Source organism: Delphinapterus leucas, chromosome 3 (genome assembly GCF_059928025.1).
Source record: "Delphinapterus leucas isolate spDelLeu-1000000601 "Yukka" chromosome 3, BTC_Dleu_Yukka2, whole genome shotgun sequence".
NCBI lineage: Eukaryota > Metazoa > Chordata > Mammalia > Artiodactyla > Monodontidae > Delphinapterus > Delphinapterus leucas.
The window spans coordinates 109,967,007-109,991,392 of NC_143131.1; the positions used below are offsets into that span (position 1 = coordinate 109,967,007).

Here is a 24,386-nt window from a genome sequence, read left to right on the forward strand (position 1 = left end):
ACTTGTGAGGATATGAGACAAATAAGTGGGGACTAACTGACCTCAAGCAGTTGCTTAGAAACTTCAGAGTTGGGGAATTAAAACCAAGGAATGCCCTCTTCTGCTGTTTCTCCCAAGGAAGCTGTGATAGTTAATTCTATGTGTCAACTTGACTGAGCTAAGGGATACCCAGAGAGCTGAAAAAACATTATTTCGGGGTGCACTGTGAAGGTGTTTCCAGGAGATTAGCATTTGAATCAGTAGACTTAGGAAAGAAGATCCTTGCTCTGGAGTGAGGGCGGCTATCAGCTAATCCATTTTTCAGGGCCTGAAAATATAACAAAAAGATGGAAGAAGGGAGAATTCTCTCTCTTCCTCTCTCCCTCTCTCTCCCTCTCTCCCTTTTCCTCTCCCTCTTCCCTCTCCCTCTACTGGAGCTGGGATTTCTGTCTTTTGCTGACTTTGGGTTTTAGGATATCAGAGCTCCTAGTTCTCCAGCCTTGAACATTGGGATTTACATCAGTCGCCCCGTGGTTCTCGGGCCTCTGCACTCAGACTGAACTATACAGCCTACTTCCCTTGTTCTCTGGCTTGCAGATGACAGATCATGGGACTTCTTGGCCTCCATAACCTCGGTGAGCCAATTCTTTTAATAAATCTCCTCTTATCTATCTATCATCTATCTATCTATCTATCTATCTATCTATCTATCTATCTATCTACATATGTTCTATTGGCTCTGTTTCTCTGGAGAACTCTGATTAATACAGAGGCAATGGAGAAAGACCAGACCGGCAGCGTTGTTTTGAGAGGTAAGGGGTGACTGATTGTGGGTTTTCTTGACAGTGGGTTTTCTCCTGCTTGGAGCTCTGTACCCTAGGGCTCATCCACTCCCAGGTCCTGAGTTCATTGGAGCTGAAGCAGAGTGGTGTCTGGCTTTCTCCCATTTCCTGCTCTTGGGGTAGAGACATATTTTTTTCTAAATTGTGGCTATGATGGGGCCTGTGGACACTTTGAACTTTTTAAAATGGGAGAGTCAGGAGAAACTTGCCTCTAAACAGGTATTATTTCTGGAATTCTGAAGAAAGCATACTCCGTCCATGAGAGTCAGCTGAAACCATAGTTATAGGAGGAACCCCAGTCCCACTCAAGCATTTAGTTCCTCACTAAAACCAAGTAGGAAAAGAAATTTGAGGGAATGGATTTTGGACTTGAAGAATTTTAGGCTTTGGACTTTTAAGTCACAAGAACAAGAGATTTTGATTTTGGATTTTAATTCCTTTATTCAAATTATCTCTGGGCTTAAATTTACAAAACAAATTTCATTATTAGACTTTCATTTCTCCCTCAGAATTTGATAAAGAGAAAAGATGTATATTCACATTAGATGTAGTTCCATATTTTTAGAGTTTTTATTATTAGAGAACCTTACTATTTTCATTCAGTTTTATGCAGAACCTCTGATATACTATGTTGAGCAATGTAATTGGACATAGTTTGGCATGGAAAATAGGAAATTAATTTTCAGCCTTTGAAATGGAGTATCTTTAGTGTTGATTGATTAGTGTATTTTCTTACCCATTTCCTAGCCTTCTGTGGTCAAAACTACACTCCCACCAACAATCCCAGAATGATGCCCAAAAGAAGTGGTTGGTTTGGGAGGAGCACTCTTATGAAACAGGGACAAAACTGAAAACAGCCTATGGTTGACCATAGGCTTAATTACTAAATCAATGGATTAGAAGAACAAAAAGCCAAGGAATGTAGGAATAGAATTCCTTTCTTCTACTCCCCACTTCCAAGAGAAGGGCTTTTTCCTAAGTATGCTCTTCTCATTTTTTGCACTCCATCCCAAGGTAGGTGGAGTGACTTCTCTGATTGGTAAATCTGTGAAGAATAACCACTAATGCAAATTCTCAGCTCTGCTCTTCTTCCTCTTAGAAGCCCTCAAGAGGCTCACTTCCCCTGCTAACCCACCCAATCCCTTTACCCATCCAAGGTTAAATATACTTAATTGTAGGTTAAGTATTAGCAAGGACACATGGTTACAGACATAGAGTCACATCCTCTAACCTCATCTTAACAATAATGAAGATGTAATCAAAATGTTGGCCTCTATATTTACTCTTTGTTTTATTTTCTCAATTTGTCCAAAACTCAGGCAAGGAAGAGGGGTGCTGTTTATTTGGGGTCCTCTTGGGAACCCCAATGAAAGATGTTTCATATCTTCCAAAGAGAAATGCTACATTAGAATTTCAAAAGAATAAATAACAAAAACTATTATAGAATCCTAAATACACCTAATAGCTGAATCTTGACAAACGATGCCTTGATGTTAAGGATTATATCCTCCACTTAGCAAACATGAGCTTTCTCTGATAGCCATCTTCTTTCTCTAAAACATTTATAACCATATTTGATGGAATAAAAGTAACATAAATGGCAAAATATATATTACATGCAGAGCTTGCTTAATTATTTCCAACAGGAGGAAAATTCATTCCGTTGTCTTCTGCCTAACCATAGTTAATAGCAAGCAACTATTTGAATGAGACATTTCCTGAACTTTAGAAAAGAAAATCAATGCAATTGCTTTTTAATATAGCAGATTTTTTAAAATTCACGGCATTACACACCATTGTACAGCAATTATACTCCAATAAAGATGTTAAAAAAAAAAAAACAGTAGTCCCCCAAAACAAGTCTTAATCCTCTGAACTAAGTGAATGTGACCTTGTTAGGAAAAAGGGTGTTTGCAGATGTAATTAAGTTAAGTATCTAGAGATGAGATCATCCTGGGTTTAGGGCGAGCCCTAAATTCAATGACAGGGATTCTTAGAAGACAAAGGTAGAGGAAGATGTGAGAAAGAAACACAGAGGGAGGACTTCCCTGGTGGTCCAGTGGTAAAGAATCCACCTTCCAGGGCTTCCCTGGTGGTGCAGTGGTTAAGAGTCTGCCTGCCAATGCAGGGGACATTCCAGCCCTGGTCCAGGAAGATCCCACATGCTGCGGAGCAACTAAGCCCGTGCGCCACAACTACTGAGCCCACACGCCACAACTACTGAAGCCTGCACACCTAGAGCCTGTGCTCTGCAACAGGAGAAGCAACTGTAATGGGAGGCCCACGCACTGCAACAAAGAGTAGTCCCCGCTCACCGCAACTAGAGAAAGCCTGCGCAGCAATGAAGACCCAATGCAGCCAAAAATAAATAAATAAAATAAATTTTTAAAAAATAATAGTAATAAATAGTTGATTTTAAAAAAAAAAGAACCCTCCTTCCAATGCAGGGGACACAGGTTCTATCCCTGGTTGGGGAACTAAGATCCCACATGCTGCGGGGCAACTAAGCCTATGTGCCACAACTACTGAGCTTGTGTGCCTCAACTAGAGAGCCTGTGTGCTGCAACTACACAGCCCATGCACTCTGGAGCCCACACGCCCTGGAGCCCCCATGCCACAACTAGAGAGAGAAAATCCGCACACCACAACTAGAGAGAACCCTGGCGCGCCACAACGAAGAGCCTATGCCACAATGAAAGATCCCACATGCCGCAACTAAGACCCAATGCAGCAAAAAAAAATAAATAAAATAAATAAATAAATATTTAAAAAATAAAGAGACAGAGGGGAGGGCCATGTAAAGATGGAGGCAGAGACTGGAGTGATGCAGCTACAAGCCAAGGAATGCCAACAGCTACCAGAAGTCAGGAGAGAGGCGTGGAGTGGATTCTCCCTCAGAACCTCCAGAAGGAACCAGCCCTGCTGACACCTTGATTTCTGGCCTCCAGAACTGCAAGAGAATACATTTCTGTTGTTTTAGGCCACCCAGTTTGTGGCACTTAGGTTAGGGCACACCTAAAAAAACAAATGCAACATCTCACAAGTTATCAAAAAAAAAATTCACGGCATTAACAAAAGTTCCGAGAAAGACATTTTGAAGTGGAACATAATTTACTTTCTTTAATAACAAAAACATGCTCCATAAAAGTTTTATTAAATGACAAAATGCAGTCTACCAAATGCTCTTCTGAATCTGACCTGTACTGTGTGGCCAAATATAATGTGATGTAACAAAATACAATTTTGAAAGGATACACTGTTGCTCTCAAGAGTAAGATTCTTATCAATCTCATAGCTGGTGATAGCCTTTGGACTGTTTTATTTTTAGGAGCTGCTGATGCTGTTCACAGCAGGACAGATACATCATATAAAGAGGAAATAAGAGAAAGAATAGTGACAATGTCTCTTTTATTTAAATTTAATTTTATTGGAGCATAGTTGATTTACAAGGTTGTGTTAGTTTCAGGCGTACAGCAAAGTTATTCAGTTATACATATACATATATTCATTGTTTTTTAGATTCTTTTCTTATATAGGTTATCACAGAATATTGAGTAGAGTTCCCTGTGCTACACAGTAGGTCCTTGTTTATCTATCTTATATGTAGTAGTGTATGTATGTTCATCCCAACCTCCTGATTTATCCCTCCCCACCACATTTCCTCTTTGGTAACCATAAGTTTGTATTTGATATCTGTAAGTCTGTTTCTGTTTTGTAAATAAGTTCATTTGTATCATTTTTTAAAATTAGATTCCATATATGAGTGATATCATATGATATTTGTCTTTCTCTGTCTGACTTACTTCACTTAGTATGATAATCTCTAGGTCCAAGCATGTTGCTGCAAATGACATTATTTCATTCTTTTTCATGGCTGAGTAATATTCCATTGTATATATGTACCACAATCTCTTTATCCATTCCTCTGTGGGTGGACATTTAGGTTGCTTCCATGTCTTGGCTATTGTAAATAGTGCTGCAATGAGATCATATGGTTTTTATTCTTCAGTTAATTTGGTGTATCATACTAATTGATTTGTGGATATTGAAGAATCCTTGCATCCCTGGGATAAATCCCACTTGATCCTGGTGTATGATCCTTTAATGTATTGTTGGATTCAGTTTGCTAGTATTTTGTTGAGTTTTTTTGTGCCTGTGTTCATCAGTGATATTGGCCTGTAATTTTCTTTCTTTTGTGGTTTCTTTGTACGGTTTTGGTATCAACGTGATGGTGGCCTCATAGAATGTCATTCTTCCTTTCTCAGATGTTCAGCCATATTAGAAGCAATCACAACACCTCCATAGTCCTAGAATTCTGCTTACCCTTCATATCATCCTATGGCAGTAGCACTTGAAAGTACAAAGTCTTGCCTTCAATTGGCATATTTAGTACAAGTGATCCATGGAATGATTTAGCTATTTTGGTACTATTTACCATGGGCTGTGAAAATCCAGTTTCTTAATGTTAGCTGGATTCTCCTTGTCTTCATCTTAAACCAGACCAAGTAACTAATCTTAGGTCTCCCCCCCGCCCCCACCCTTCCCTGAGGATCTGTTGCCTACAACCATCCCTGGTAAAAATTTCTCCAAAATTTAATTTCTTGTAACAATATTTAATGGCTACCTCGCAGATTTAACTGGTAAAACAGGCAAGAATCAAGAGAACATATGCAGATAATACCACAGCCAAAAATAAAACCAAAAAGCTAGTCTATTGGGGCACCACTACTGCTGCCACTGAACAAAGGAACTAACTGCAGCTTGCACTGTTGTCATCCCTGGTATTTAATACTGGATCCAGCAGTTGGCAACACAGACACTGTTGTGCCTGCCAACTGGATGCTGCGGCCACTGACATCAGAAAGCAATCTCCACTGTCCTTTTTTCTTTGTGTCATTAGTTTCAAATTCAAAATCCCAGATGAGTCCATCTGATTGGCAAAGCCTAAGTCAAGGGCTTACATCCCAGCTAGCAGAGGAGCTAGAATACTAGATGTCTTTTCATTTCAACTTCTCTTTTGGGGACAAGGAATCCCTTAAATTCAAGGGGGTTTCAAATGGTGGACATCAGTAATTACTAGTGTTCATTATACATATAATTTCTCAGTAAATGCCGTAGGATGTAATAGATGTACACAGAGTTGTTTGGTTTTTTATCAATAGTATATTTAATATATACAGCAGCATACTGCCTGCCTCTCATAGCAGACAATAAATAGAAATTGCTGTTAATACTATCATAAAACTGTCATAATTACTATCATAATCATGGTCATCATTGTTAAAAAATATCAGGCTACAGGGATCAATGAATAAGGATTAAATGAGATAGCTAAAGTCTTGAGAACACTGTAGAGACCAATGACAAAGAAGCGTAGATAGGCCCTCCTGATGCTGTGACACTATATAAGACCTTCCAGAAATTAGGTGTGACCAAGGGATGGAAGAGAGAAACTCTAAACTGACTAAAAATACGCATTTTTCATCATGATGGATCAGAGACTCAAAAGAGAAAGTAAGTTGTTATAGAAGATCAAAAGGAGGTATATTTTTGCATACTACACTGTAAGCTGATATTTGTACACACTACATCTTTTCCCAGGTGCTCTGTACCAGTCAAGCAAGATGCCTGTATTGACCCCTTCAGGAAAACTTCAGAGGACCTGCCACACCCACTGGCCCTTTGCCCTTTTTATAAGATTCTTTGAGTTCTTTACACACTGGCTACCATGGATACCAGATTGGCTCACCACAGTGAAAGCTGGTAAGCCATTTATAGGCTATTTTGCAGCTTATGAGGGGATCTGGCCCCAGGTTTATGCCTTAGGAGTCCTTGTCTTCTCTTAGGAAGTATGAACTCAAGTCACAAAGAGATACAGTAGCAATTGGTCTTAATGGCAGGAGGAGAGAAAGAAAGTAGGCAAGTTAACATAACGGCAGTGGAGTAAACTGATTAATGGCTATATATCTTCCTTCCATACTAGTATGTACCCACCTTTGCAATGTGACTTTTCTGCTTCTCCCTTGTATAAGTGAGGTCTGTTTCTCCAAATCCTTGAATCTAGGCTGGCCTTTTTAACTTGTTTTGACCAATGGGTTGTGGGGGAAGTGATGTTATTTGAGTTCTGAAGCCTAAGCCTCAAGGGGCCTTGCAGCATCTGTTTCACCCTCTTGAAATGCTGCCTTGAGAACATTATGCTGTGAAGAAACTTGAGGTGGAAGACAACATGGAAAAAGGCCAAGCCATTCCAGTTTTCCCTGCTGAATCCATTCCATCCAACCTACATGAGCAAGCCCAGGTAAGATCAGCAGAACAGCCCAACCAACACAAAAAATCATGATGAATAATAAATTGTACTTGTTTTAAGCAAAGTTTGAGATTGCTTATTACCATGTGACCACCATGTAAGCTGGTCTAGCCTACAGGAGAATAAGGGGCCATATAAAGGAGACTCCAAGGACCCCTGCTGACTGCCAGCACCTACTGTGAGGCATCTGAGCGGGATCATCTTGTACCTTCCAACCTTAAACAAAGCACAGCGACATGACTAGGCAAAAAGCAGCAGACTGCCAAGTTGGTCCATAGAATCTTGAGAAATAATAAATCCTGACTACTTTCTTATGCAATTTACCCATGGGCAAATGCTGCCAGCTTTACCTTCAAAATGCATGCTGAATCTGATCACTTCTCATCAGCTCCATCACTATCATACAGGACCAAGCTACAGTCATCTCTTGCATGGATTATAAAATGATCTCCTGACAAGTCTTTTTGGAGTGATTGAAATAGTCTGTATCTTGATTGTGGTGATGGATACATGATGTACATTTGTCAAAAGTCATCAAGCTGCACACTTTTAAAAAGGTAGAGTTTACGGTATTTAAATTATAAATCAATAATCTTGACTTTTAAAAAAATAACGTGAAGCCATCCAAGCTTTCAGGTCATTTTCAAACAGAGTACAATAAATCCATGTTAAACCAACTGCATTTTTCTAGGACAAATGCAAATACTCTTCAGTATGGAACAAAGAGAAGAAATCAGGCTATAAAAACATCAGAATTTACTCTTAGTAAACAAATGCATGTACAAGTCACACTACTTCAGAGAAGCTTATAGAACTGGATATCATTATAATAAATATGCTCAGGAAGAAAACTTAATGAGCTACTATAGGCAAAAATCTCTTTATTAAATGATCCTGTATATCATAGAAGGCAAAGCAAGAAGCAATTACTATCGTCAGCTGGTGCTTTTAAATAGTTTGCTTCATAGATGGATGAAAGGATTGATATACAGAGAACTGATATCAACTCTTGGCATACTTGCAGTACATATTTGAAAAAGGCTTAACCACTTTTTGTTCTTTTTCCTTACAGTTTTATTGAAATATAATTGATGTACCCACTATATGTTTAAGGTGTACAGCATAATGATTTGACTTACACGCATCATGAAATGATTACTGCAATAAGTTTAGTGAACATCCATCATATTATATATATATAAAATTAGAGAAATAGAAAAAAAATTTTTTCTTGTGATCATAAGATTGACCCTCAACAACTTTCATATATAACATAAAGCAGTGTTGATTTATCATGTTGTATATCACATCCCTAGTATTTATTTGTCTTGTACCTGGAAGTTTGTACCTTTGATCGCCTTCATCCAATTCTCCCTCCCCACATCCCGCTTCTGCTAACCACAAATCTGATTGCTTTTTCCATGAGTTTGTTTGTTTTTGAAGTATAATTGACCCGTAACACTTTGTTACTTCCTGTTACACAACATAATGATTCAGTACTTCTGTACATTTCAAAATGATCACAATAAGTCTAGTCACGATCTGTCAACATAGAAAGATACTACATAGTTATTGGCTATATTACTCACCCTGTACATTTCATACCCCTGACGCATTTATTTTACAACTGGAAATCTGTACTTCTTATCTCCCTCACCTATTTCTTTCCTCTCACCACCCTCATCCCCTCTGGCAACCACCTGAATGTATTTCTAATTCTGTTTCTGTTTTGTTTGTTCATTTGTGGTTTTTCTAGAGTCCACATATAAGTGAAATCAGATATTATTTGTCTTTCTCTGTCTTAATCACTTAGCATAATATACTCTAGGTACATCCATGATGCCACAACTGGCAAGATATTATTCTTTTTTATGGCTGAGAAATATTCCATTGTGTATATATATACCACATCTTCTTTATCCATTCATTTATCAGTGAGCACTTAGGTTACTTCCATATCTTGTCTATTTTAAATAATGCTACAGTGAACACAGGGGTACCTATATCTTTTCAAATTACTGTTTTTGTTTTCTTAGATAAATACCCAGAAGTGGAATTGCTGGATCCTATGGTAGTTCTACTTCTGATTTTTTTTTTTTTTTTTTTTTTTTTTGGCCATGCTGCATGGCATGTGGGATCTTAGTTCCCCAATCAGGGATTGAACCCATGCCCCCTGCAGTGGAAGCACAGAGTCTTAACCACTGGACCCTCCAGGGAAGTCCTCTACTTTAAGTTTTTTGAGGACTGTCCATACTGTTATCCACAGTTGCTGCATCAATTTACATTTCCACCATCAGAGGACCAGGGATCTCTTTTCTGTACATGCTCACCAACACTTATTATTTGTTGTATTTTTTATAATAGCCATTCTGACAGGTATGAAGTGATACTTCGTTGTAGTTTTGTTTTGCTTTTTCCTGATCATTCGTGATGTTGAGCATCTTTTCTTGTGCCTGTTGACCATCTCTATGTCTTCTTTGGGAAGATGTCTACTCAGGTCCTCTGCCCATTTTTTAATCAGATAGTTTGTTTGTTTGTTTGATGCTGAGTTGTATGAGTTCTTTGTATATTTTGGATATTAACCCCTTGTCAAATATATGGCTTGCAAATCTCTTCCCCTGGTCCGTAGGCAGCCTTTTCATTTTGTTAATAATTTCCTTTGCTGTGCAAAAGCTTTTTAGTTGGATGTAGTCACATTTGTTTATTTTTGCTTCTGTTTCCCTTGCCTGAGGAGACAGATCCCAAAAAATATTACTAAGACCAGTGTCAAAGAGCTTAGTGCCTATGTTTTCTTCTAGAATTTTTATGATTTCAGGTTTTACCTTTAAGTCTTTAATCCATTTTGAGTTTATTTTTGGGCATGTGTGAGAGAGTAGTCCCGTTTGATTCTTTTGCATGGAGATGTCCAATTGGAAAAATTGAAGTGACCATTTATTGAAGAAGCTGTCTTTTCTCCATTGTATATTCTTGCCTTCTTTGTCATAGATTAGTTGCCCATAAAAGTGTGAATTCATTTCTGGGCTTTCTATTCTGTTCCATTGATCTATGTGTCTGTTTTTGTGCTGGTACCATACTGTTTTGGTTACTGTAGCTTCGTAGTATAGTGTGAAATCAGGGCGCATGAGACCTCTGAAGCTTTGTTCTTCTTTCTCAAGGTTGCTTTGACTATTCAAGGTCTTTTCTGTTTCCAAAACATTTAAAAATTATTTGTTCTTGCTCTGTGAAAAATGTCGTTGGTATTTTGAAAGAGATTGCATTGAATCTGTAGATTGCCTTGAGTAGTATGGTCATTTTAATAATATTAATTCTTCCAATTCGTGAACGTGGTATATCTTTCCATTTGTTTGTGTCATCTTCAGTTTCTTTCATCAGTGCCTTATAGTTTCCAAGTAGAGATCTTTTACCTCTTTAGTTAGATTTACTCCTAGGTATTTTATTCTTTTTGATACAGTGGGATTTTCTTAATTTTCTTTGTGATAGTTCATTGTTAGTATATAGAAACCCAAAAGATTTCTGTGTATTAATTTTGTATCCTGCAACATTACCAAATTCATTCATGAGTTGTAGTAGTTTTTTGGTGGCATCTTTAGGATTTCCTGTGTATAGTATCATCTTTTCTGCAAAAAATGACACTTTAACTTTTTCCTTTCAAATTTAGATTCCTTTTATTTTTTTTTCTTGTATGATTGCTATGGCTAGGACTTCCAATAGTATGTTGTAAAAGTGGCAAGAGTGGATATCCTTGTCTTGTTCCTAATCTTAGAGGGAAAGCTTTCAGATTTTTACTATTCAGTATGATGTTAGCTGTGGGTTTGTCATATATGGCCTGTGTTATGTCGAGAAACATTCCCTCCATAACCACTTTGTTGAGAGTCTTTATCATAAATAGATCTTGAAATCTGTCAAAAAGTTTTTCTGTATCTATTGAGAGGATTATATGATTTTTTATTCTTCCACTTGTTAATGTGGTGTATCACATTGATCTATTTGTGGGTATTGAATTATCCTTGCATCCCTTGGAAAATCCTACTTGATCGTGGTGCATGATCTATCCTTTTAATGTATTGTTGAATTTGCTTTGCAATTACTTTGTTAAGGATTTTTGCATTTATGTTCACTAGTGATATTGTCCTGTAATTTGGTGATGTCTTTCCATGGTACTGGTATCAGGGTGATGCTGGCCTCATAAAATGAGTTCAGAAGCTTTCTTCCTCTGCAATTTTTTGGAATATTTTGAGAAGGATAAGCATTAACTCTTCTCAAAATATTTGATAGAATTCACCTGTGAAGCCATCTAATTCTACACTTTTTGTTTTTTGGGAGTATTTTTATTACTGATTCAATTTCATTATTGCTAATTGGTCTGTTCATGTATTCTGTTTCTTCCTGGTTCAGTCTTAAAAGATTATACATTTCTAGGAATTTGTCCATTTCTTCTAGGTTGTCCATTTTATTGGTGTATAATTGTTCATAGTAATCTCTTTTAATCCTTTGTATTTCTGTGATATTGGTTGTAACTTTTCCTTTTTCATTTCTTATTTTATTGATTCAGTCCCTCTTTCTTTCTTTCTTTTTTTTTTTTTGATGAGTCTGGCTGAAGGTTGTCAATTTTGTTCATCTTTTCAAAGGACCAACTCTATGGTTTGTTTTTTTTTATATCTTTATTGGAGTATAATTACTTTACAATGGTGTGTTAGTTTCTGCTTTATAACAAAGTGAATCAGCTATACATATACATATATCCCCATATCTCCTCCCTCTTACATCTCCCTCCCACCCTCCCTATCCCACCCCTCTAGGTGTTTCTATGGTTTTTTACATCTCTATTTCATTTATGATTTTATTTATGATTTCTTGCCTTGTACTAACTTTGGGTTTTTTTTTTTTCTACAGTAAGTCCCCTACATACGAACCTTCAAGTTGCAGACTTTCAAAGATGCGAACGTGCGTTCACATGTCCAATCACGTAAGTTAGTTCACGTGTCTGGTGTACACTGTCACATGCATGCATCCTCTACAAGTGGTTGTGCTTTTGTGTACTTTAGTGTACAGTACTTTATAGAGTACAGTAGTACAGTATCTTTATTTCAAGCCCAGGATGTCTGGAAGCAAGAGTAAAAGCAGCAATGATGTAGCTGGTACTGTACTGTACTTTTCATGGTACTGTACTGTAAGATTAAAATTTTTTTTTATTTTTTGAGTTCATTTGTTATGTGTTATTTGTGTGAAAAGTATTATAAACCTATTACAGTACAGTACTATATAGCCTATTGTGTTAGTTGGGTACCTAGGCTAATTTTGTTGGACTTACAAACAAATTAGACTCATGAACGCACTCTTGGAACAGAACTCGTTCGTGTGTAGGGGACTTACTGTAGTTCCTTTAAGTGTAGGGTTAGGTTTATTTGAGATTTCTCTTGTTTCTTGAGGTAGACTTGTATCACTATAAACTTCTCTCTTAGAACTGCTCTTGCTGCATCCCATAGATTTGGATCATTGTGTTTTCATTTTCATTTATCTCCAGGTATTTGCTTACTTCTTTGATTTTTTTCAGTAATCTATTGGTTGTTTAGTAGCATATCATTTAGTCTCCACATGTTAGTGTTTTTTTCTTTCTTTTCTTTTCTTTTTTTTTTTTTTTTTGGCTGCGCAGCTTGTGGAATCTTAGTTCCCCAACCAGGGATCAAACCCAGGCCCTCAGCAGTGAGAGCAGAGTCCTAACCATTTGACTGCCAGGGAATTCCCTACAGTTTTTTTCTTGTATTGGCATTGTGGCTGGAAAAGATGCTTGATATGATTTCAGCCTTCTTAAAGTTTACTGAGACTTGTTTTGTGGCCTAGCATATGATCTGTCCTGGAGAATGTTCCATGTATGCTTTAAAAGAATGCATATACTGCTGCTTTTGGACAGAATGTTCTATATATATCCATTAAGTTCATTTCATCTAATATGTCATTTAAGGACAGTATTTCCGTATTGATTTTCTGTCTAGATGATTTGCCCATTCATGTAAGTGGGGTGTTAAAGTCTCCTACTATTATTGTGTTACTGTCAATTTCTCCCTTTATGCCTGATAATATTTGCATTATGTATTTAAGTGCTCCGATGTTGGGTGTGTATATATTTACAGTTTGTTTTTGAAAGACTAAAATTGTCACTTGGAAATAAAGTGGGGGAGGGCACACAGAAATAGGTTGAGAACACAATGGTTGGAGAGCGAGGAGCTGTAAATACAGCAACCTACACACCACACATCTCAGAGGAACAGGCTCCCGCACACATGGACTTCATAATACCAGATGGTCTATTTGTTCACAGTATTAAAGGGCATCTAGAATTAGCTACAGTAAGGGATAAAAAGTTGTCTGAAGAATGGGCACAGAAAGGCTATGTCTGAAGATGACCTGTCACTTGGGAGGGTGGAGCTGCTGGGCCTTCCTTTTGACCACTGTCTTGCAAAAAGTGCAGAAGGAGGAGGGGTGGCTTTAGTCATCTGCCATCATTCCTTTCACTGGGTCCTTTTGCCTTGTCTCATCCAGCTATCTCTTCATCTCTTCTTCCATCCTTTGAATGCTATCCATAGTCAGGTCAACCCACTTATTGAGCCAACAGAACAGCTGCCTGTGGAAGTTTGTAAACAGACACCTCTCTTACTTATGTATATTTTCCACTTTGTTCTGCAGGCCCCACCACTTGAACTTGACAGTAACCATTTTGTATGTATGAATGTATGGGTAGTCTTTCTGATTTACAAGTTCTTGCTTCCAGTTGGGGCTCAAGGGTTCTCAGCCTGTTTTGATAGGTTTAAATTTTGCTGGGTCTTCCTCTACCTTGAAATCCTTTCTAAGTACTTGGTTTTGATCTGCAGTGTCTATATATATGGCTTCCACATGTTTTCATGCCTCAGGTTCCAGTTTATGCACATTCTCCTGGGTGCCAAGATATGGTTTGTGCCAGGTTTCAATTTTAATAAGAAAGTCTTCTTTCATGTACTCATTTGTAATAACAGTTCAGCAATAAGGGTAGGAGGGTAGGCATTCCATGCTTTTTCATGTATATTCATGGCTCCCTCTGGGGCCAGCATTTGAACAAACATGGGCACTTTGCTCTGTAAGTGGTAGATATTGTGTGTTTACTGGCCTTTCTCACTGTCCTTCTCATAGGGCTCATTCACCAGGACCTCTATGCCTTTACCACCACCAGTTTCATTTTTGTTGACCTCAGCCACAGAATACAGCTACCCCACTTGATACTCTTCCACAGCCATAGGTAAGATGACTTGATACTCCTTGAGCAGCACCATGTTGCTTCACGGCTAGGCAGCTGCCCACTGCCCACCCAGCCTCCTGCCTGCTTCCCAGTGGCCACTCTCCCCATGGCCTGGCCCAGTCTGGCTGCCTGTGCACCTTCCTTGTGGTCTGCTCTGTCCCTGCCACTCTTGCTCCAATCACTGGTTGGCTTCTGCTATCGCAGCCTCGCTGCCTCCTATGTCACTGTTGGTGCTGCCCAGAGCTCCAGTTCTGTCTACAATTATTATATCTTTTTCTTGGACTGACACTTGATCATTATGTGGTATCCTTCTTTGTCTCTTGTCACAGTCTCTTTAAAATAGACTTTAAGTCTATTTTGTCTGATATAAATATCACTACCCCAGCTTTCTTTTCATTTCCATTTACGTGGAAAGCCTTTTCGCAATCTCTCACTTCCAGTCTGTGTATGTCTTTAGATCTGAAATGAGTCTCTTGTAAGGAGCTTATATATGGGCCTTGTTTTTGTATCATTCAACCACTCTATATCTTTTGATTGGAGCACTTAGTTCCTTTACATTTAAAGTAATTGTTGATAGCTTTGTACTTACTGCCACTCTGTTAATTGTTTGGGGGTTATTTTTATACTTCTTTTTTGCTCCTTTCTTCTTTTGTTCTCTTCCCTTGTGATTTGATGACTATTTATAGTGTTATGTTTGGAATCCTTTCTTTTTTGTGTATCTATATAGATTTTTAGTTTGTACTTACCATAAGGTTTATATATAGAAATATATGTGAGTGTATAATTATTTTAAGTTGCTGATCTCTTAAGTCTGAACACCTTTTAACAACCCTGCATTTTTACTCTCCCCACCTTTACTGTTTTTGACATCCTATTTTGCATCTTTTTATTTTGTGTACCCCTTGACTACTTATTGAGAATATAGATGATTTTACTACTTCTGTCTTTTGACCTTCCTACTAGCTTTATACATGGTTGATTTACTATCTTTATTGTATATTTGCTTTTATCGATGAGATTTTTCCTCTGTAATTTTCATGTTCTAGTTGTGACCTTTTTTTTGTTTTGTTTTGTTTTGTTTTTTTGCTTAGAGAGTTCCCCTTAACATTTCTTGTAAAGCTGGCTTGGTGGTGCTGAACTCTTTTAGTTTTTGCTTGTCTGTAAAACTTTTGATCTCTCCATCAAATCTGAATGAAAGCCTTGCTGGGTAGAGTATTCCTGATTGGAGGTTTTTCCTTTCATCACTTTAAAGTGGGTGGCTGTGCAGCTGGGGATCCTGGATCTAGTGTCCACCTGCTGGTAGGCAGGACAGGTTCCTGACATGGCTGGCTGCAGGGTCCTGGGTGTCCCAAAGCTGGCGCTGGCCCACTGATGAATGGGGCTCAATCTCAAGGGTGGCTGGCTGACGGGTCCAAGGTGTCTCAGAGCTGGTGGTGTAAACCTGCTGGAGGGCAGGGCCAGGGCCCTTGGGGTCCCAAGGCTGCTGCTGGCCCACTGGTGGGTGGAGCCAGTTCCCAGGGTTTCTGGCTGCAGAGCCCTGGGGGACCAGAGCTGGTGTCAGCCACTGGTCTGTGGGGCCAGATCTTGAGCAGCTGGTTCAGGGGCCCAGGGTTTCCCAGAGTTGTCCTGCTGGTGGATAGGGCCAGGGCCCAAGGGTCTCAGGGCTGGTGCTGGGTGTTTGTAGGTGGGCTGTGTCCTGACACAGCAAGATGCAGGACTGCAGTTGTCCTGGGGCTCATGTCTACCCACTGGTGGGAAGGGCTGGGTCCTGAGGCCTCTGGCTATAGGGCCTTGGGGGTCATGAAGCTGGTGCTGGCCTGTTGGTGGGTAGGCTGGGTTCTAACATGGCAAATTGTCGTACTTTAGTGGTCCTGGGGCTGATAGCCTGTTAGTGGGCAGGGCTAGGTTCTGGGGTCTCTGGCTGCGGGGTCCTGGGGGGTCCCAGGGTTGGTGCCAACCCTCTAGCAGGTGGAGTCTGGGCCCAGGCTGTCCTGGAGCTATTGCCTGCCCACTGGTGTGTAGAGTTGGGTCCTAAGGTCTCTGGCTGCAAGGCTCTGGGTGTACCAGAGTTGGTGTTATGCCCACTGCTGAGCAAAGCCAGGTCTCAACAACTAGCTGTTGGGCCTTGGGGCTCCGAGGCTAGTTCTGGTGCACTGATGGGTGGGACCAGATCCTGGGCCCTCTGGTGGGCAGGGTCAGGTACCAGGGCAGCTGGGGGCTTAGGGGTTCCTAAGGCAGCCAATCTGCTAGTGGGTGAGGCTGTGCCCCTGCCTGGCTAACTGCTTGGCCTCAGGCATCCCAGTACTTGTACCAACATGCTGATGATCAGGGCTGGGTCCCAGCACTAATACGCTCGGAGGACTCAAAAATGGCACTTGTGGGCTTCCTTGCTGGTGCAGTGGTTGAGAGTCTGCCTGCCAATGCAGAGGACGTGGGTTCGTACCCCGGTCCGGGAAGATCCCACATGCCGCGCAGCGGCTAGGCCCGTGAGCCGTGGCCGCTGAGGCTGCGCATCCGGAGCCTGTGCTCCGGAGAGGCCACAACAGTGAGAGGCCTGCGTACTGCAAAAAAAAAAAAAATGGCACTTGTCAGCACCAGTGTCCTCGTGGTAGAACACATTCCCCATAATGGCTGCTACCAGTGTGTGCGTCCCCAGAGTGAGCTCCAGTTGCTTCCTGTCTCTCTGGGAGGCTCTCCAAGATCAGCAGGTGGGTCTGACCCAGGCACCTTTCAAATTACTGCTTCTGCTCTGAATCTTGGAGCGTGTGAGATTTTGTGTGTACCCTTAAAGAGTGGACTCTCTATTTCCTACAGCCCTTTGGCTCTTCCAAAAGTAAGCACCACTGGCTTTCAAAGCCAAACGTTCTGGGGGCTTATCTTCCTGGTGAAAGACCCCCAGGCCCGAAGCTGGGGAGACCAATGTGGGGTGGACCTCTCACTCCTTGGGGAGAACCTCTGCAATTGTAATTATGCTCCCATTTGTGGGTCGCCCACCCAAGAGTATGAGTTTTGACTATACAGCATTTCTGCTCCTCCTACCCATTTCACTGTGGTTCTTTCTTTATATCTTTAGTTGCAGAAGATCTTTTCTGCTAGTCTCCAGGTCTTTCTCATCAATAATTGCTCTGTAAATAGCTATCATTTTGGTGTGCCTGTGGGAGGAGGTGAGCTCAGGGTCTTCCTACTCTGCCATCTGGGCCACTCTCCCCACTTTTTGTTCTTTTTAACTAGAATTGATGCCATAATTTTTAAATTTTAGTCACTTATTATTTTGTAAGTCATAATATGAGTAGAAAAGATATGTTGTCAGTGTAATAGGACACTAGAAATGAGTGCAATAAGAAAGGCGCTTTTTTTTTTTTTTTTTTGCGGTACACGGCCTCTCACTGTTGTGGTCTCTCCCGTTGCGGAGCACAGGCTCTGGACGCGCAGGCTCAGCGGCCATGGCACATGGGCCCAGCTGCTCCGCAGCACGCGGTATCCTCCCGGACCGGGGCACAAACCCACATCCCCTGCATCGGCAGGCGGACTCTCAACCACTGCGCCACCAGGGAAGCCCAAGAAAGGAGCTTTGACATGTATACACTGATGGGGATAATATTGATGACTAATAAGAACCTGCTGTATAAAAAAATAAATAAAATAATTTTTTTTAAAAAAGGAGCTTTACCTGGAATTAAAATTGCACCCACTACTATTTTCTTTTAATTTTTATTGGAGTGTAATTGATTTACAATGTGTTACTTTCAGCAAAGTGAATCAGTTATACATATACATATATCCCCTCTTTTTTAGCTTCTTTTCCCATATAGGCCATTACAGAGTATTGGGTAGAGTTCCCTGTGCTATACAGTAGGTCCTTATTAGTTATCTATTCTATATATAGTAGTGTGTATGTGTCGATCCCAATCTTCCAATTTATCCCTCCCCCTCCTTACCCCCCAGTAACCATAAGTTTATTTTTTACATCTGTAACTCTATTTTTGTTTTATAGATAAGTTCATTTGTAGCCTTTTTTTATATTCCACATATAAGCAATGTCATATGATATTTGTCTTTCTCTGTCTGACTTATTTCACTCAGTATGACAATCTCTAGATCCATCCATGACTTACTTCACTCAGTATGACAATCCCTAGGTCCATCCATGGTGCTGCAAATGGCATTATTTTGTTCTTTTATTTATGGCCAAGTAATATTCCATTGTATATATGTACCACATCTTCTTTATCCACTCCTCTGTTGATGGACACTTAGGTTACTTCCATGTCCTGGCTGTTGTGAATAGTGCTGCAATGAACATTGTGGTACATGACTCTTTTTGAATTATGGCTTTCTCAGGGTATATGCCCAGTAGTGCGATTGCTGGGTCATATGGTAGTTCTATTTTCAGTTTTTTAAGGAACCTCCATACTGTTCTCCATAGTGACGGTATCAATTTACATTCCCACCAACAGTGTAGGAGGGTTCCCTTTTCTCCACACCCTCTCTAGCATTTATTGTTTGTAGATTTTTTTTTCTTTTTTTTTTTTTTGTGGTACGCAGGCCTCTCACCGTGTGGCCTCTCCTGTTGCGGAGCACAAGCTCCGGACGCGCAGGCTCAGCGGCCATGGCTCACGGGCCCAGCTGCTACGTGGCATGTGGGATCTTCCTGGACCGGGGCACGAACCCGTGTCCCCTGCATCGGCAGGCGGACTCTCAACCACTGCGCCACCAGGGAAGCCCCTCATTGTAGTTTTGATTTGCATTTCTCTAATAATTAGTGATGTTGAGCATCTTTTCATGTGCCTCTTGGCCATCTGCATGTCTTCCTTGGTGAAATGTCTATTTAGGTTTTCCACCCATTTTTTAACTGGATTGTTTGTTTTTCTGATATTGAGCTACATGAGCTGTTTGTATATTTAGGAGATTAATCCTTTGTCTGTTGTTTCATTTGCAAATATTTTCTCCCATTCTGAGGGTTGTCTTTTTTGTCTTGTTTAGGGTTTCCTTTGCTGTGCAAAAGCTTTTAAGTTTAATTAAGTCCCATTTGTTTATTTTTGTTTTTATTTCTTTTACTCTAGGAGGTGGGTCAATAAAGATCTTGCTGTGATTTATGTCAAAGAGTGTTTTTCCTAGTTTTCCTCTGAAAGTTTTATAGTGTCTGGTCGTACATTTAAGTCCTTAATCCATTTGGAGTTTATTTTTGTGCATGGTGTTAGGGAGTGTTCTAATTTCATTCTTTTACATGTAGCTGTCCAGTTTTCCCAGCAGCACTTATTGAAGAGGCTGTCTTTTCTCCATTGTATTTTCTTGCCTCCTATGTCGTAAATTAGGTGCCCATATGTGCATGGGTTTATCTCTGGGCATTCTATCCTGTACCATTGCTCTATATTTCTGTTTTTGTGCCAGTACCATACTGTCTTGATTACTGTAGCTTTATGGTATAGTTTGAAGTCAGGGAGCCTGATTCCTCCAACTCTGTTTTTCTTTCTCAAGATTGCTTTGGCTATTTGGGGTCTTTTGTGTTTCCATATGAATTGTAAGATTTTTTGTTCTAATTCTGTGAAGAATGCCATGGGTAGTTTGATAGGGATTGCATTGAATCTGTAGATTGCTTTGGTTAGTATAGTCATTTTCACAATATTGATTCTACCAATCCAAGAACATAGTATATTTCTCCATCTGTTTATGTCATCTTTGATTTCTTTCATCAGTGTTTTATAGTTTTCTGAGTACAGTCTTTCTCCTCCTTAGGCAGGTTTATTCCTAGGTATTTTATTCTTTTTGTTGCAGTAGTAAATGGGAGTGTTTCCTTAAGTTCTCTTTCTGATTTTTTGTTGTTGGTGTATAGGAATGTCAGAGATTTCTGTGCATTAATTTTGTATCCTGCAACTTTACCAAATTCATTGATTCATTCTAGTAGTTTTGTGGTAGCATTTTTAGGATTTTCTATGTATAGTATCATGTCATTGGCAAATAGTGACAGTTTTACTTCTTCTTTTCCAATTTGTATTCCTTTTATTTCTTTTTCTTCTCTGATTGCTGTGGCTAGGACTTCCAAAACTCTGTTGAATAAGAGTGGCGAGAGTGAACATCCTTGTCTTGTTCCTGATCTTAGTGGAAGTGCTTTCAGTTTTTCACTATTGAGTATGATGCTTTCTGTGGGTTTGTCATATATGGCCTTTATTATGTTAAGGTAGGTTCCCTCTATGCCCATTTTCTGGAGAGTTTTTATCATAAATGGGTGTTGAATTTTGTCAAAAGCTTTTTCTGCATCTATTGAAATGATCATATGGTTTTCATTCCTTAATTTGTTAATGTGGTGTATCACATTGATTGAGAAAAATAACATTTTTAAAAATGAAGGATAAAGGCCACTTTTTCTTAGTAGCTTACTCAAGCAAATTATCTCAGTGATAAATTAAAACCCTTGAATGGTCTGAATCTATCACTTTTGGTCTAAACTTACAACATTTAATGGTAAAGGTAGGAGTCATTTCCCATTTAGCCTCCCTCTCAGTTCAGTTCAATCAAGTTGTGCTACAGAAACTGGCTTACACTCTGCTTATGAGCCCAACTGTTAACTCCAAGTTCTAACCCTGCTTACCCTGTCAGTCTCACCCTCCTAGGTAATTCAAAGGGCAGAACAATCAAATAGGCTGCTATGATTGTTAAAAGCCCAAGCCACCTTATGCAGACAAGTAAGTTCCACCACTCCTGAATGGACCTTGTATTAATTATGGTAAATATTCCTAGCTGCTGTTACCTAATCCCTGAAATCTCAGTGGATTTGAAACTGTGTAACTCAGATTGGGACTTGAACCCAGCAAAAACCCAGATTGAGACTTGAGCCCATGGGCCGGGACTCAAACCCAGGCAAAAACCGGATTGGGACTCAAACCCAGGGTTTTTTAACTGAGATCACACACCTGGTCTCAGGACTTCATGAAGCTCGGGTTCTTTTTTTAAAATTTATTTATTTTGGGCTGTGTTGGGTCTTCATTGCTGCGCACGGGCTTTCTCTAGTTGCGGCGAGCAGGGGCTACTCTTCGTTGTGGTGCGTGGGCTTCTCATTGCGGTGGCTTCTCATGTTGAGGAGCACGGGCTCTAGGCACGTGGGCTTCAGTAGTTGTGGCTCGCGGTCTCTAGAGTACAGACTCAGTCATTATGGCGCATGGGCTTAGTTGCTCCGCAGCATGTGGGATCTTCCTGGACCAGAAATTGAACCTGTTTCCCCTGCATTGGCAGGCAGATTCTTATCCACTGCACCACCAGGGAAGCCCGAAGCTTGGATTCTTGTTGTCTTGTCACAGAAAGAATTCAGTGAGAGACAAAGTGATAGGTAAGAAGTGGATTTACTTAGAAACACACTCCACAGACAGAGCGTGGGCCATCTCAGAAGGCAAGAGTGGCCCTCAGGGTATGGGGTTGTCAGTTTTTATAGGGGTGGGTAATTTCATAGGCTAATGAGTGGGAGGAATATTCCAGCTATTTTGGGGAAGGGGTGGGGATTCCAAAAATTAGGCCAGCACCTACTTTTTGACCTTTATGGTCAGCCTTGGAACTGTCATGGCACCTGTGAGTGTGTCATTTAGCTTGCTGATGTGTTACAATGAGCGTATCCTGAGGCTTAAGGTCTAGTGAACTTGTCCGCCTTCTTGGACCTGTTGGTTCTAATCAGTTTATATTGTGTCCTCGGGCTATGTCATTCTTTTAAAAGTTGTGCCCTGCCCCCTCCCCTCCTGTTTCAGCTTAACAAATTCTGATGTGGGTCAGGAATAATGAGGACTCTGCCCCATTCATTCAGGGATTCAAGCTCCTTCCATCAAACAGCTCATTGTCCTCTCCTGGATCCTTTCTGCATTTTGCCAAGACAAAGGAAAAGAGAAAGCATGGGGGATAAATAGCATGGGAGATTTTTCTGGGGCTTGAAATGGCATACATCAGTTCCTCACACATCTCACTGACCAGACTATAGGCACATGCCCCCACATAGCTGAAGGGATGCAGGGAAATGTAACTTAGCTATATGCTAAGGAAAAGAGGATGTTTGTTATCTATTGCTATGTAACAAATTATCCCCAAACTTAGTGGCTTAAAACAATCCTTTGTTATCTCTTAATTTCTGTGGGGTAGGGATTTGGGAGATTAGTCAGGTGGTTCTGCCTTGGAGCCTCTCATGAGGTTGCGGTCATCTGAAGGCTTGACTGGAGCTGGAGGATCTACTTCCAGGGTGGTTTATTCATAGCTGACATGTTAACTCTGGCTGCTGGAGGAGGCCTCAGTTCCTCCCAACATAGGCTTTCCCACTGGGCTGCCTGCGTGTCCTTGGCCATAGCAGCTGGCTTCCCCCAAAGTGAGCAATCCAAGAGAACAAGGTATATAAGCCACAAGCCCTTTGTGACCCACTACACAAGGGTGTGGATGCTAGGAGAGGATGTCTGTGGGCTATCTTGTAAATTGGCTACCACCTGCGTTTGGTGAATATCTGACACAAGTCTGTTTCAGGCAGTTTGATACTGTGATTTATGGTAAGAAATATATATTTGGTCTTCCTCTCCCTTTCTGGCACAGAGCTCCTAAAACCCTTGTAATTATCCTAAGTGATAAGAGGGATAAATGTATCTTTTGTTATGTTAATGAGGTGACTTTTGGACCACCCTTAGGTAACCTAAGGGAATCAACCCCTTGATTGGAACTTTCAGCCCCACCCAGCAACCTCAGGGAGGGGGAAAAGGGCTGGAAGTTGAATTCATTTCCAATGGCCAATGATTTAATCAATCGTGCCTATGCAGTGAAGCCTCCATACAACCCAAAAGAACATTTTTCAGAGATTCCACATTGGTGAATACGTGATTTGGGGAGAGTGGTGCACTGAAAGAAAGCATGGAAGCTCCTGGCCCTTCCCCATACTTTGTGCTATGTATCTCTTATCTGGCTGCTTCTGAATTATATCCTTTTCTATTAAACCACTGATCTAGTAAGTAAAATGTTTGAGCCCTGTGAGCCACTCTAGCAAATTAATTGAAGTCAAGGAAGAGTCTTGAGAATGTGTGATTTACAGCCAGCTGGTCAGAAGTACAGGTAACAACCCGAGCTTGTGAATGGCATCTGAAGTTGGAGGGATAGGGGGATGGCAGTTGTGTAGGACTGAACCCTTAACCTGTGGAATCTGATGTTATCTCTGGGTAGTGTCAGAATTGAATTGAACTGTAGGACGCCCAGCTGGTATCTGGAGAATTAGCGGATGCTGTGTGGGATACTCACCCCACCCCACCCCCCCCACCCCCCCGCACACACTGAAAATTGAGTCTCAGAATGATTTTAGGCAGAAAGGTCGGACACAATCAGCAAGACAACTTAGCGGTTATCTACCTGATTTATTAGCACTAGTTTGACGAAATCAATGGTAAAGTTAATATGCCTAAGGAAACTAGACTCAACCCTCTTATATATAGTACAAATGCTTCTCTCATTATTACATTTTTTACAGTGGCACAAATCCCTCCAAAACTCATCCCCCGCCCCAGAACTTCCATCATAAAAAAGTCATAAAAATACGTAAAGCCATAAAGTATTAGGGGAATAATTTCTTTTATAAATCCTCCTAGGGTGGGAAAGGTTCTTAAAAATATGAACTAAATTAAAAATTGGTACATTAACTATATAAAAATATGAACTAAATTAAAAATGGATACATGAACTATATAAATATTTTAAACACCATAAACAAAGTAAAAAAATGACAGTTGGAAAAAACTCACTTGTAAGACAAATACAGCCAATTTCCCTAATCCACCCCCCCTAAATTTTTTAAGTCACTAATAAAATTAAAAATTTAGAAGAAAAACAATTTGCAATAAAATGTGTCAAAATCTACTAAAATGGCCTTAGGGATTAAAAATGGAAGGAACCCATAAACACAAAGAGAATGAGAGAAGAGACAAAGCAGGCAAGAAGTATTAAATAAATTTTAGAAGCTGGAAAGTGCCTACATGAAGGAAAG

General features: G+C 40.2%; 1 pseudogene; it reads right to left on the minus strand.

Moving 5' to 3' along the window:
• Positions 1-2,041: 2,041 nt before the first annotated feature.
• On the minus strand, positions 2,042-23,648 carry LOC149749638 (phosphatidylinositol transfer protein alpha isoform pseudogene; annotated as a pseudogene).
• Positions 23,649-24,386: the final 738 nt, after the last annotated feature.